The following is an 11,741-nucleotide window of genomic DNA, read 5'->3' on the forward strand; positions in this document are numbered from 1 at the left end:
AAAAGTTTAGCAAGTTTACCGGGAGATTTTTATTTCATTAGAAAACCTTTGGCACCGTCACAGTGTTTACATTGCGTGTTTCCTCAACACGGCAAATCTTCTCGCAGAACCGTGGGAATTTTCACACCTTCCCACAATTGGAAATCATAATTATCCGCCAAGAGAAGCCGTTAATTAGGTGCAAGTCGGATAACTATCCTCGTCGGAACAGATCATGACAAAATTGGACTAAACTCAAAGGTGGACTAATTTAGCTATCCAAATACTGAATTTAAAATTCTGCAATCAATGAATACTCGCGTGATGAAGACAAATGTTACAGATGCAGTTTAATCTGTTATCAAAAAAAAATTACAGACTCAATTTTTTTTTTTTAATAGGTAGGATTCCGTGGGCAGAACAGGTACTGATCGAATTCTCTGTGAACACGAGTGTAAGTGGACTGGGCTAAAATCTCCTTCAAAATGTTTAGATACCAGATGCATGCATGAAGTTTAAAATAGTTTTAGATATGAAAAGTTGTACAAATATTTATATATTAGTTCAATGTGTTGAAAATTTACTGCTGTAGCTGACAGGGTTATCGCGTTTATATTGATTTGGTAGTGAACCATCTCATGCCAAGTAGAGACTAAGAAAAAGTTGCATTTAGAAAAACAGTCTTGACTAAAACAATGGGGGGAAAAACATCGAGAGAAACATTGTTTCGAAATTTTAAATTGCCAACCTAATTTCAACTTCGTAAAGAATTTGGAAGAAAAATGTTTCCAAATTGACAAAATCTGCTAAAGTTAAAAGACAATCGCTAGTTTGAAATTTTTTAAGAAGATTCAAATAGATATTTGTACTTGGAGCAATCCCATGGAGAATGTCTGTCTATTTTTTTCTTTTTTTTTGAAAAAAATAAAAAAAAAAAGGTTTGTAAATGACTCAATAGAATGAGACTTATTCTACCCAGCTGAGAATATCGATTTAGCATGAAAATTTTTTTGTGGGTGACTTGCTGTGTCCATCCATATTTAAATTTCAAAATTTCTACACCCAGATTGGCTGAGAGCATTTACGTAAATAACATCTTCGATTATGAGAACATATGTATGCTAAAATGAACTATATTGCACGGGCACCCTATTCACATAACCTATTTTAGCATTAAAATGTTCATTCGTTCCTTGAAACTACTTAGAATCTCTTCCCTGGAATGAATTTCCCTTTGTCGAACATTTCAATCCTCAGCGTTTGGCTTTTCTGGAGCCATCCGTTTACATCGTCAGAATAACACAGCATAATAAAGCTTGATTTGACCCAGCCCAGGAGCAGGAAAATTATTTTGTGAGTGATTTGCTGTGTCCATCCGTATTTAAATTTTAAAATTTCTACACCCAGATCGGGTAAGAGCATTTGCGTATAAATAACATCTCCGGTTATTAGAGCTTATTTTGCTAAATGGAAGCATATTGCACGGAAACCCTATCCACATAGTTTCTTTTAGCATTAATACGTTCATTTGTTCCTTGAAACTACTCAGAATCTCTTCCCTGGAATGAATTTTCCTACTGTTCAACATTTCAATCCTCAGCGTTTGGCTTTTCTGGAACCATCCGTTTCAATTATCGACACGGATGACAGCATTTTTCTAGTTTCTTCTTCTTCTATTTTGGACAGTAACATTTTTTGAAGTTCATTGAATACGATTAAAGTTGTATTAGGCGAGGCCCGGGACGGTGTGAAGTAGTTGCGAGGCGACAGGTGCCAATCGGTCCGTCTTCTCGCCTTGATTCATTGCGTGATTAATTATTCGAGTGCTGAGAACGAGATCGGAGACCAGGATGTGTCCTGACGCAGTAAGCTCCAAGCACGAACGACAAGCCTGTCTCCTCTCCTCATTCCTCGAATAGTTTTCTCATTCCCGCTGAGCCGCCACTACCATCACCTCTTATTGCTCCCAGTATCCGGGTCGTGGGTCCTCTTGATTCATCCTCTTCGTTCCTGTTGTTTTCAATTGATCGTATTCGATATTGGTTCGATGTATCGTTTGGTTCAAAACAATAGAACATAACCTCAAACTTTTTTTTTTTTTTTTTTTTGCTGGTTTAGTGGCTTATATTCCGTTGGAACCTACAGCCATCGATAGACAGTATTTATTGTCCTTAGACATATCATGGGATTTAGGCACATCCATGCTCCAGGCTTTCAAAGAGGGTTATTCATATAGGCGAAAAATGTACCCAGCCCGGAATGTACGAAACTTTGTGAGCTGATAGTACTAGTTGAGAGAGGCTTATCCCTAGCTCCGTTTTTGCAGGAACCCCAGGGAAACAGCGTTGCCATTTTTTAAAGTCGTAACCTTCAAACACCCATAACTTTCGCAGAAATGCAGTCACAGAGCTCGTATTTATACCAAAAGATGCAAAAAATTACGTTCTATCGACCAATGCCAAAGAAATTTTAATTTGACTCCATTGTTGCCACGTTTTGGCAATTTTTTTAATTTTCGTAATTATTTAAAATCACGTTACCGCCTAAAAAAGTGTTTGCGGTTGATGGGGATTGAATAAAAATCTGTCGGAATTATTGTTCGTTTGATTCCGCATCCATCGATATATTATACTTTTCTGAGAGACTTAGGGAACACGAGTTATAGCGATTTGAAAATTCGGCAACACGCCCTATACCCCGATATTGACGCTCGTTTAGGTACGTTTCGCAACTCCGTGTTAAAGCAAAACGCCTAGAACAAACAAAATTCGAAAAGTCAGTTCATGTTTTGCGCTTTTTTGAAACTTTCACATGATTTTTAGGAATTCAAGTAGCGGCGGTGTTGCCGGTTTTCAATGAAAACCACCGCTGCCATCACAATTTAAAGTAGTACTCATTTAATCTTATCCCAGCTACATTTGCTAACCTAAACTGACCATTTGCGACACGGTGTTGACAACATTGCCTAATTTCCGTCGGAATTCGCGTAGAGGCGGGGTTGCCAGTTTTCATGGAAACCGCCACCGCGATCACAAAAAAAATGTATTACTTATTTAATCACGTTCAGCCTTATTCTGTAGTTGGAATTGTTTATTTATCGGATCGATGGTTTCTTCTATCCCTCTGCAACGGCAGTGGTGACCGACAGTAACGAGATATCGAAATTTAAAGCTACCGAATCACTCAAGCGGTCCGATGAGTAGTTTTGGCGAGGGGCCTAGATCCATTGCTCTTGATCTCTATACAGTATCGATATCTCGGTACTGTCAGGCACCACTGCCGTTGCAGAGAGATAGATGAAACCATCGATCCGATAAATAAACAATTCCAACTACAGAATAAGGCTGAACGTGATTAAATAAGTAATACATTTTTTTTTGTGATCGCGGTGGCGGTTTCCATGAAAACTGGCAACCCCGCCTCTACGCGAATTCCGACGGAAATTAGGCAATGTTGTCAACACCGTGTCGCAAATGGTCAGTTTAGGTTAGCAAATGTAGCTGGGATAAGATTAAATGAGTACTACTTTAAATTGTGATGGCAGCGGTGGTTTTCATTGAAAACCGGCAACACCGCCGCTACTTGAATTCCTAAAAATCATGTGAAAGTTTCAAAAAAGCGCAAAACATGAACTGACTTTTCGAATTTTGTTTGTTCTAGGCGTTTTGCTTTAACACGGAGTTGCGAAACGTACCTAAACGAGCGTCAATATCGGGGTATAGGGCGTGTTGCCGAATTTTCAAATCGCTATAACTCGTGTTCCCTAAGTCTCTCAGAAAAGTATAATATATCGATGGATGCGGAATCAAACGAACAATAATTCCGACAGGTTTTTATTCAATCCCCACCAACCGCAAACACTTTTTTAGGCGGTAACGTGATTTTAAATAATTACGAAAATTAAAAAAATTGCCAAAACGTGGCAACAATGGAGTCAAATTAGAATTTCTTTGGCATTGGTCGATAGAACGTAATTTTTTGCATCTTTTGGTATAAATACGAGCTCTGTGACTGCATTTCTGCGAAAGTTATGGGTGTTTGAAGGTTACGACTTTAAAAAATGGCAACGCTGTTTCCCTGGGGTTCCTGCAAAAACGGAGCTAGGGATAAGCCTCTCTCAACTAGTACTATCAGCTCACAAAGTTTCGTACATTCCGGGCTGGGTACATTTTTCGCCTATATGAATAACCCTCTTTTCAGGGATTAAGGCCGAGTGGAATCTGTTTCTGCAGATCCACTCGTCAGTTCCGTGAAAATTTGTCGCCACCACCGGGATTCGAACCCGGGACCTATTGGCCTAGAGTCAGACGCGCTGACCACTAGGCCAACCTAGCCGGCAACCTCAAACTTCTTTTTTTTCTTTGCAGGTTTAATCATTTCTACCCCATCTTACACTTGAAAAAAAAAAAAAAAACACAATGGCTCTAAAGTCCAGACTCTTAAAAACATCGACAAGAAAAAATACTCTTGATTCAATCGGATTTAAGCTTAAATCAAGAACCCAGCCTCTTAATCTAAGCGTATTTCCTTTTGATTTAAGCTTAAATCTGATCGAATCAAGAGTATTTTTTCTTGTCGATGTTTTTAAGAGTCTAGACTCTAGATCCAATGTGTTTTTTTTTTTTTTTTTTTTTTTTTTTTTTTTTTTTTTTTTTTTTTTTTTTTTTTTTTTTTCCAGTGTAGGGGTATACAGCCAACTATGGACAGTATTTTTATTGTCAGTAGACATCATGGGGATTTTGGTACATCCATGCTCTATGCTCCGGCTAACAAATTTTCAGGGATTACGATCGAGTAGAATCTATTTCTGCAGATCCACTCGCCAGTTCCGTGAAAATTTGTCGCCACCATCGGGATTCGAGCTCGAGACCTATTGGTCTAGAGTCAGACGCGCTGACCACTAGGCTAATCTGGCCGGCTGATCTCCAACAAAAATTTTAGGATATAATATAGAAAAGCTGAAAATGAGAAAATTCCTAACAGTTTCACGTACCATTGACATTTGATGCTAGACAGAATAAAAATTCGATCACAAAAGACCCGTCACGTTAGATTTCTAAATTGACTTTCAAGGCTATGTTTACATATTGAACCAATCGATATCGATACAATATCACCTGATTGATTTATATCGAATACGATCTATTCTTCAGCTCGACTCACATGGCCGGCGCAAAAAGACACAGAAATTCATTATTTCAAAGAGTTCGGCCTGGAGTTAATCGCAAATATGAGGAAACGTACTTCCACCTTCTCAGAAATCCAAATGCCACATGAATACAGTCCTTTAGGCGATGCGACATTTGAGCTCTGAGGTCAAACTAACTTTTTGACAAGACGATACATGGAATGAGTCGATAGGGCTGGTCTCGGAACCATGCTTCGTTGATTTCAGTTTGTTCATTAACGAAACATAGTAAAATATCAAAATCAGCGAACATTGTAATACAATGTCTGAAAGGTAGTAGCACTGAATAGGTATATTGGTATTTGGAGTGTAGTTGAGTGCTAGAAATAATGTAAAATGTTCTTTAAGAAACTCACATTTTATTAACAAACTTATAGACCGAAGCTTTCAGAAGCAAACGCTTCATCGTCAGGGTCACAAAATCGATATCACAAAGGCCATAATTTAATTTCAAACAAGGATTTCATCGATGGTAACAATTGATAAACAATTAAAAAAATAACAAGTAAAAACAAGTAAATTATACATTATTTCTAGCACTCGGCTACACTCCAAATACCAATAGTAAAATATATCCAAACGCTTAAATTTTGCTTTCAATATCAAGCAGAGATGTCGCCTTCAGGAAAACGCAGCATATGATGTCATCCACCGTGGTAGTATATGTCATGGTTTCGGATTTTTCTGTTCACCAGTCTATCGTCGCTCCTTTAATGTAATGGCGTGTCTCGTTTTCCGTATGAGCCCCAGAGAGCAAGGATTCATTTATAAAACAGGGCTCACACGGAAATTAAGATACGTACAAGGAAGGACACTATCACTTAACAAACTGCACGTTTGCACTTATTGCTCGACTTAAATACGGATGTATCAAAGGCGTAAGAAACCATGGTACGCACCGCCACGTATAGTATTGTCGTGCTAGAGAAGAACGTCGTATGAACCTTCAGGTGTTGCCAAATTTTATTTGATAAAACTTGACTTTCCTGTTAAAATTATAAATATTTTTCCACCAATTTGTCGGATAATTTTGTTCTCAATTTCAACCATAGTCTTTGAAAATTTCAGGAAAAAATATTCATAAATTTCCCCAAAAATAAACATTTTGGAGAAGGAAATTTGGCAACTCTCGAATGTTCATACGGCGTTTATCCTTAGCACGGCAGAGTAGATGACACAGTGTTTTTTGAGGGGTGGTAGTTCCGTCAGAACTGGGCGCGGAACTTAATGTTTGAATATATCTCGTAATCAGTTGATGATCCGAGATCATCTAAACACGATTCTGTGACTGGCATAACTGACCTATTGCGCTCCGAAAAAAAGGATCAATGGCGGGAAACTGGCCCCGTCAGAGTGTTCTACGTTGATTTTAGCACCAACACAAGGTTTGACATTTCCAGTATCATCTTGTTGCATTACTGTGAGGCATCAACTCGCCCACGAATTACTGTGACGAGTACTGCTCTTTTTACGCTCCTGAAATTTTTCGTTTACAGATGAACTTTCCATTTGGACTACATTTTGTAATAAGGAACTACAATTGCTAACTCATACATTAAAGCACCCATCTGCAGAGGGAAATTAAAGGTACATATGCCGTTTCTAAAATTGGCAAGGAATTGTAGTTCCTAATTACAATCCTAATCTCAACAACCAGACGGTTGAAAGGACATTTATTTATAGCCGAAGCGTTTGTTCTCGAGTCATCAGGGTGTTAATGTTAATTGTAACTTAATCGCTGCTTCGGGAATTAATTACAATCGCCAAAGCCGTAAGTTTCAATGGTATACGTCGAGCAACGAGCCAATTATCGAAAGTTTAAAGCAGCCTGATAAGGCATCGAAATGGGAAATATATAGTGGTTAAGATAGAGCTACATGAGATAGGGCTCATTAAGGTAGCGATGGCTAAAGAACAATACCGCGTATCTACAGACTGACAATTTTGCAGGACGAAGAGAAAACTTGGCCATTTTTTTGTAATTTTTAGGTTGGAATTGCAATTTTCCCATGCATCATAGCGTCTTACAGGAATGAAAAAAACTAAAAACACTATAGCTATGCCGTGCTAAGGAAAAACGCCGTATGGTCATTCAAGAGTTGCCCAATTTCCTCGCTAAAATGTTTGTTTCTGAGGAAAGCTATGAATATTTTTCATTAACATTTGCAGGAACTTTAGGTGAAATGGAGATCCGTAGTATCTGAGAAATTAGAAACAAAAAGTTCCCCGGAAAATTTGTTTTTACCATAATCATTCAAAACTGTTTTCCAATGACCTACAAACATTTTTTCTGCTGTGCTTGCCTACTCACTAGGTGCGCTTGAGATAAACTTTGAGTTGAAAAATTGTGTAACTTTTCTACTCCCGCGTTAAAGTCTCCTGACTATACTGCCGTGCTGAGGGAGAACGCCGTATGAACATTCGAGAGTTGCCAAATTTCCTTCGATAAAATTCTTATTTTTGAGAAAAGCTATGAATATTTTCCCTTGAAATTTTCAGGACTTTTCGATAGAATTGCGAGCAAAATTATCGAAAGACTTGGAGGAAAAAGATCCATAAGTATACCTGGAAATTCGTGTTTAATCAAAGGAAATTTGGCAACGCCTGAAGGTTCATACGGCGTTCTTCCTTAGCACGGCAGAGCTTGCTTCTTTCTCACTGTAGAATGCGGCAAAATCGCAAACTCATTTTTGTGCAAATTGCCTGTTAGGCGGAGTTTTTCCTTAGCTCTCGATAGGGAGACATAGTTTCAATAATCGAGCCGCTGCCGGGTCGTTGGACACGCTGTCGATGGAGCTTCGATAATCGGCCAGTAGGCGGCGGCAACGTCGACTCGTGAGCAGTGGGTCACGGGTTGAACGCTCGCTGTTTGCCAATATGGGCCACGCTTTGCCATTGAACTTCTCCCACCACGGCCGGCGCGGCGCACATTGGTTCCAGAGCCCGATTTAGGCGGCATTAATTCGAAAAATTGACTTTTAATAAAAATGAAAAATGGCACCACTGGTCGATACTACATACTCTGGAGAGTATCTCGGCCAAATATCATGATGATTGGATGAGTGATAAGAAAATTATAAGCTTCCAAAGGTAAGCGCGCAGGTCGTCTTTCTGCAGTTCATACCAGTTTCCTCGATTATCACAGTGAAGTGATTTTTATATGTGAGGTTCGTCGCCATTTTCGGCACAAAAGCACAGTTTTTAAAAAGGAATCCTAAAATTGAAGGTAAGTTTAAGGTTTACCATGTTGAAATCATATCTTTAGATTAAGTCTACAGCTTTAGATAAACCCTTAGACATAACGCTATTTTACGTGATTTTCACGTATTTTTCCACATAAATGGCTGAATTTAACTACTTTGTCACCCTCCGACACCTTTTAAACGGCCATTTCTAGTTACTACTAATCCTAGGCATGATGTAGATACAAATATCTTTTGCCAGTTTTTGCCGGTTTTTTAAATACAGCCTTTTAAAGGTCGCCCGCTCGGTTCTCATGAGAACTGGATATATCACATTACGGGTTGGTGATACCGTTCTACCTTTCTAGCAATGATATAAAACTATTTTTTTCTTTGATATTCACTTAGAGAGGAGTCTATCCACTTGGTTTTTCAAAACAATCATGGCAAATACAATTTTTTAGGGGCTGCAAAACACTGATTAGACGTATAATGTTGGTGCTAAAAATGATCTGATACGCCCTTAGTGGCTGAAAATAACTACTTTGTCACCCTCCGACACCTTTTAAACGGCCATTTCTAGTTACTACTAATCCTAGGCATGATGTAGATACAAATATCTTTTGCCAGTTTTTGCCGGTTTTTTAAATACAGCCTTTTAAAGGTCGCCCGCTCGGTTCTCATGAGAACTGGCTATATCACATTACGGGTTGGTGATACCGTTCTACCTTTCTAGCAATGATATAAAACTATTTTTTTCTTTGATATTCACTTAGAGAGGAGTCTATTCACTTGGTTTTTCAAAACAATCATGGCAAATACAATTTTTTAGGGGCCGCAAAACACTGATTAGACGTTTAATGTTGGTGCTAAAAATGATCTGATACGCCCTTAGTGGCTGAAAATAACTACTTTGTCACCCTCCGACACCTTTTAAACGGCCATTTCTAGTTACTACTAATCCTAGGCATGATGTAGATACAAATATCTTTTGCCAGTTTTTGCCGGTTTTTTAAATACAGCCTTTTAAAGGTCGCCCGCTCGGTTCTCATGAGAACTGGCTATATCACATTACGGGTTGGTGATACCGTTCTACCTTTCTAGCAATGATATAAAACTATTTTTTTCTTTGATATTCACTTAGAGAGGAGTCTATTCACTTGGTTTTTCAAAACAATCATGGCAAATACAATTTTTTAGGGGCCGCAAAACACTGATTAGACGTTTAATGTTGGTGCTAAAAATGATCTGATACGCCCTTAGTGGCTGAAAATAACTACTTTGTCACCCTCCGACACCTTTTAAACGGCCATTTCTAGTTACTACTAATCCTAGGCATGATGTAGATACAAATATCTTTTGCCAGTTTTTGCCGGTTTTTTAAATACAGCCTTTTAAAGGTCGCCCGCTCGGTTCTCATGAGAACTGGCTATATCACATTACGGGTTGGTGATACCGTTCTACCTTTCTAGCAATGATATAAAACTATTTTTTTCTTTGATATTCACTTAGAGAGGAGTCTATTCACTTGGTTTTTCAAAACAATCATGGCAAATACAATTTTTTAGGGGCCGCAAAACACTGATTAGACGTTTAATGTTGGTGCTAAAAATGATCTGATACGCCCTTAGTGGCTGAAAATAACTACTTTGTCACCCTCCGACACCTTTTAAACGGCCATTTCTAGTTACTACTAATCCTAGGCATGATGTAGATACAAATATCTTTTGCCAGTTTTTGCCGGTTTTTTAAATACAGCCTTTTAAAGGTCGCCCGCTCGGTTCTCATGAGAACTGGCTATATCACATTACGGGTTGGTGATACCGTTCTACCTTTCTAGCAATGATATAAAACTATTTTTTTCTTTGATATTCACTTAGAGAGGAGTCTATTCACTTGGTTTTTCAAAACAATCATGGCAAATAAAATTTCAAAAAAAAAAAAAAAAAAAAAAAAAAATCGCTAAAATTATCGATTCATAGTAAATTATTGTGTAGTGTTTCCTTTTCGTTGATTATTATATGCCCGGAAGTAAGGGCTTTTCCATTTTATTATTCAGCAAAGACTTCATTTCTTTTTCTTATCATGATTTCTTTGTTCTTTCTTGTTGTTACAGGTTTGAGAGCCTCCAACCAGACATCACAAGTTCAAAACTCCTAATTAATTCAATAAATAACAAAACATAAAAATCACAAAAGCTGCGACTTTTACCTACTTTTTTTGGCATACCATTGTCTGAATCTATAAAATGTGATCATTACCCGCAAGAATATTCACCTCCTCTCGTAGCCAGTGAAATTTTTCTTTCAATGTAATTTTTTGTGACTTATTTTGATTGCTAAATGTGTTCATGATGTTAATTATTCATCAAATTTATATGCGATTTAGTTGTTGTACATTTTAATATACATGAATTTTAAATTTGAATATATTTCTTGAATTTCGGACGAAAACTGACTCTTGCTCTTCTTGATTATTCGTAGGTACTTCAAAAAAAAAAAAAAATACAAAATACATTACAACCTCTTTAATTTAAAAAAACAACGGACCAGTGTCCGACACGTTCAATGCCTTTTCTCCCTGTCCAATAGTATTATTAGGACGCTTTTTACTTTATTTTCATCCTGCCATTTCTTATACCTCAAAATTATGGAAGTAGATTCCGAAAACAGATCGTGTCAATTGCATGCAGGTATACTTCGTTCAGTTACTCAACGTGGCAACCCCCCCCTCCCTCCCTTCTCAAATAATCATCCAAAAATGAAGAATAGTAAAATCGTTGGTCGTTTTGGATGATTAATCATTAAATTAGTCAAATGTATTATAGCTCAAGCTCCAAGCCAAATTGTCAAATAATTATTCCGGTATTTGAGCGTGAATTTGCTATTTTTCGCAAATTTACCATGTTTTAGTTAACGATGGAGTAAAACTGACTTCAGATTCGTGATCAGCGACCCAAAAAACATATAAAAACATGTATTGCATGCCAACAAAGGTGATACTCTAATTAATGCCGCCTAGATCTGGCTCTGGAACCAATGTGCGGCGTCGCGGCCAGCGGCCAGCGCCACGGCCGCCGCCAGCCCCGCGTCAGCTGACCACAACCGTGACGTCACAACCGCGCAACACGTTGACGTCATCGCGCAACGCTCCCGTCGCTGTTGCATCAACGCTCGCTTTTACCGGGCTGCCGAGTTTTGAATACGAACTCGATGAAATCGTAGCGGACAAAAACCTTTGTGTCGGGTCGATGTCACCGACATTCGAGGTCCATACTTTTTGTCTACGTACAAATGAACCGAGTTTATTAGAAAGGAACCAACCCACATTTCCAAAAAAAAATTGAGTTTAGAATGTTCTTGAGTTCCGCCAGTCGTTTATGTTCTCCTGCC

General features: G+C 38.3%; 1 long non-coding RNA gene across 1 annotated transcript; it reads left to right on the forward strand.

The window, feature by feature from the left end:
* The first annotated feature begins 8,085 nt into the window (after positions 1 to 8,085).
* Positions 8,086 to 10,522, forward strand: LOC140224459 (uncharacterized). Its single transcript, XR_011899732.1, has 2 exons — positions 8,086 to 8,393; positions 10,466 to 10,522. It is a non-coding gene; the product is annotated as an uncharacterized lncRNA (long non-coding RNA).
* Positions 10,523 to 11,741: the final 1,219 nt, after the last annotated feature.

The sequence above is a fragment of the Bemisia tabaci genome, chromosome 4 (assembly GCF_918797505.1).
Source record: "Bemisia tabaci chromosome 4, PGI_BMITA_v3".
Classification (NCBI taxonomy): Eukaryota; Metazoa; Arthropoda; class Insecta; order Hemiptera; family Aleyrodidae; genus Bemisia; species Bemisia tabaci.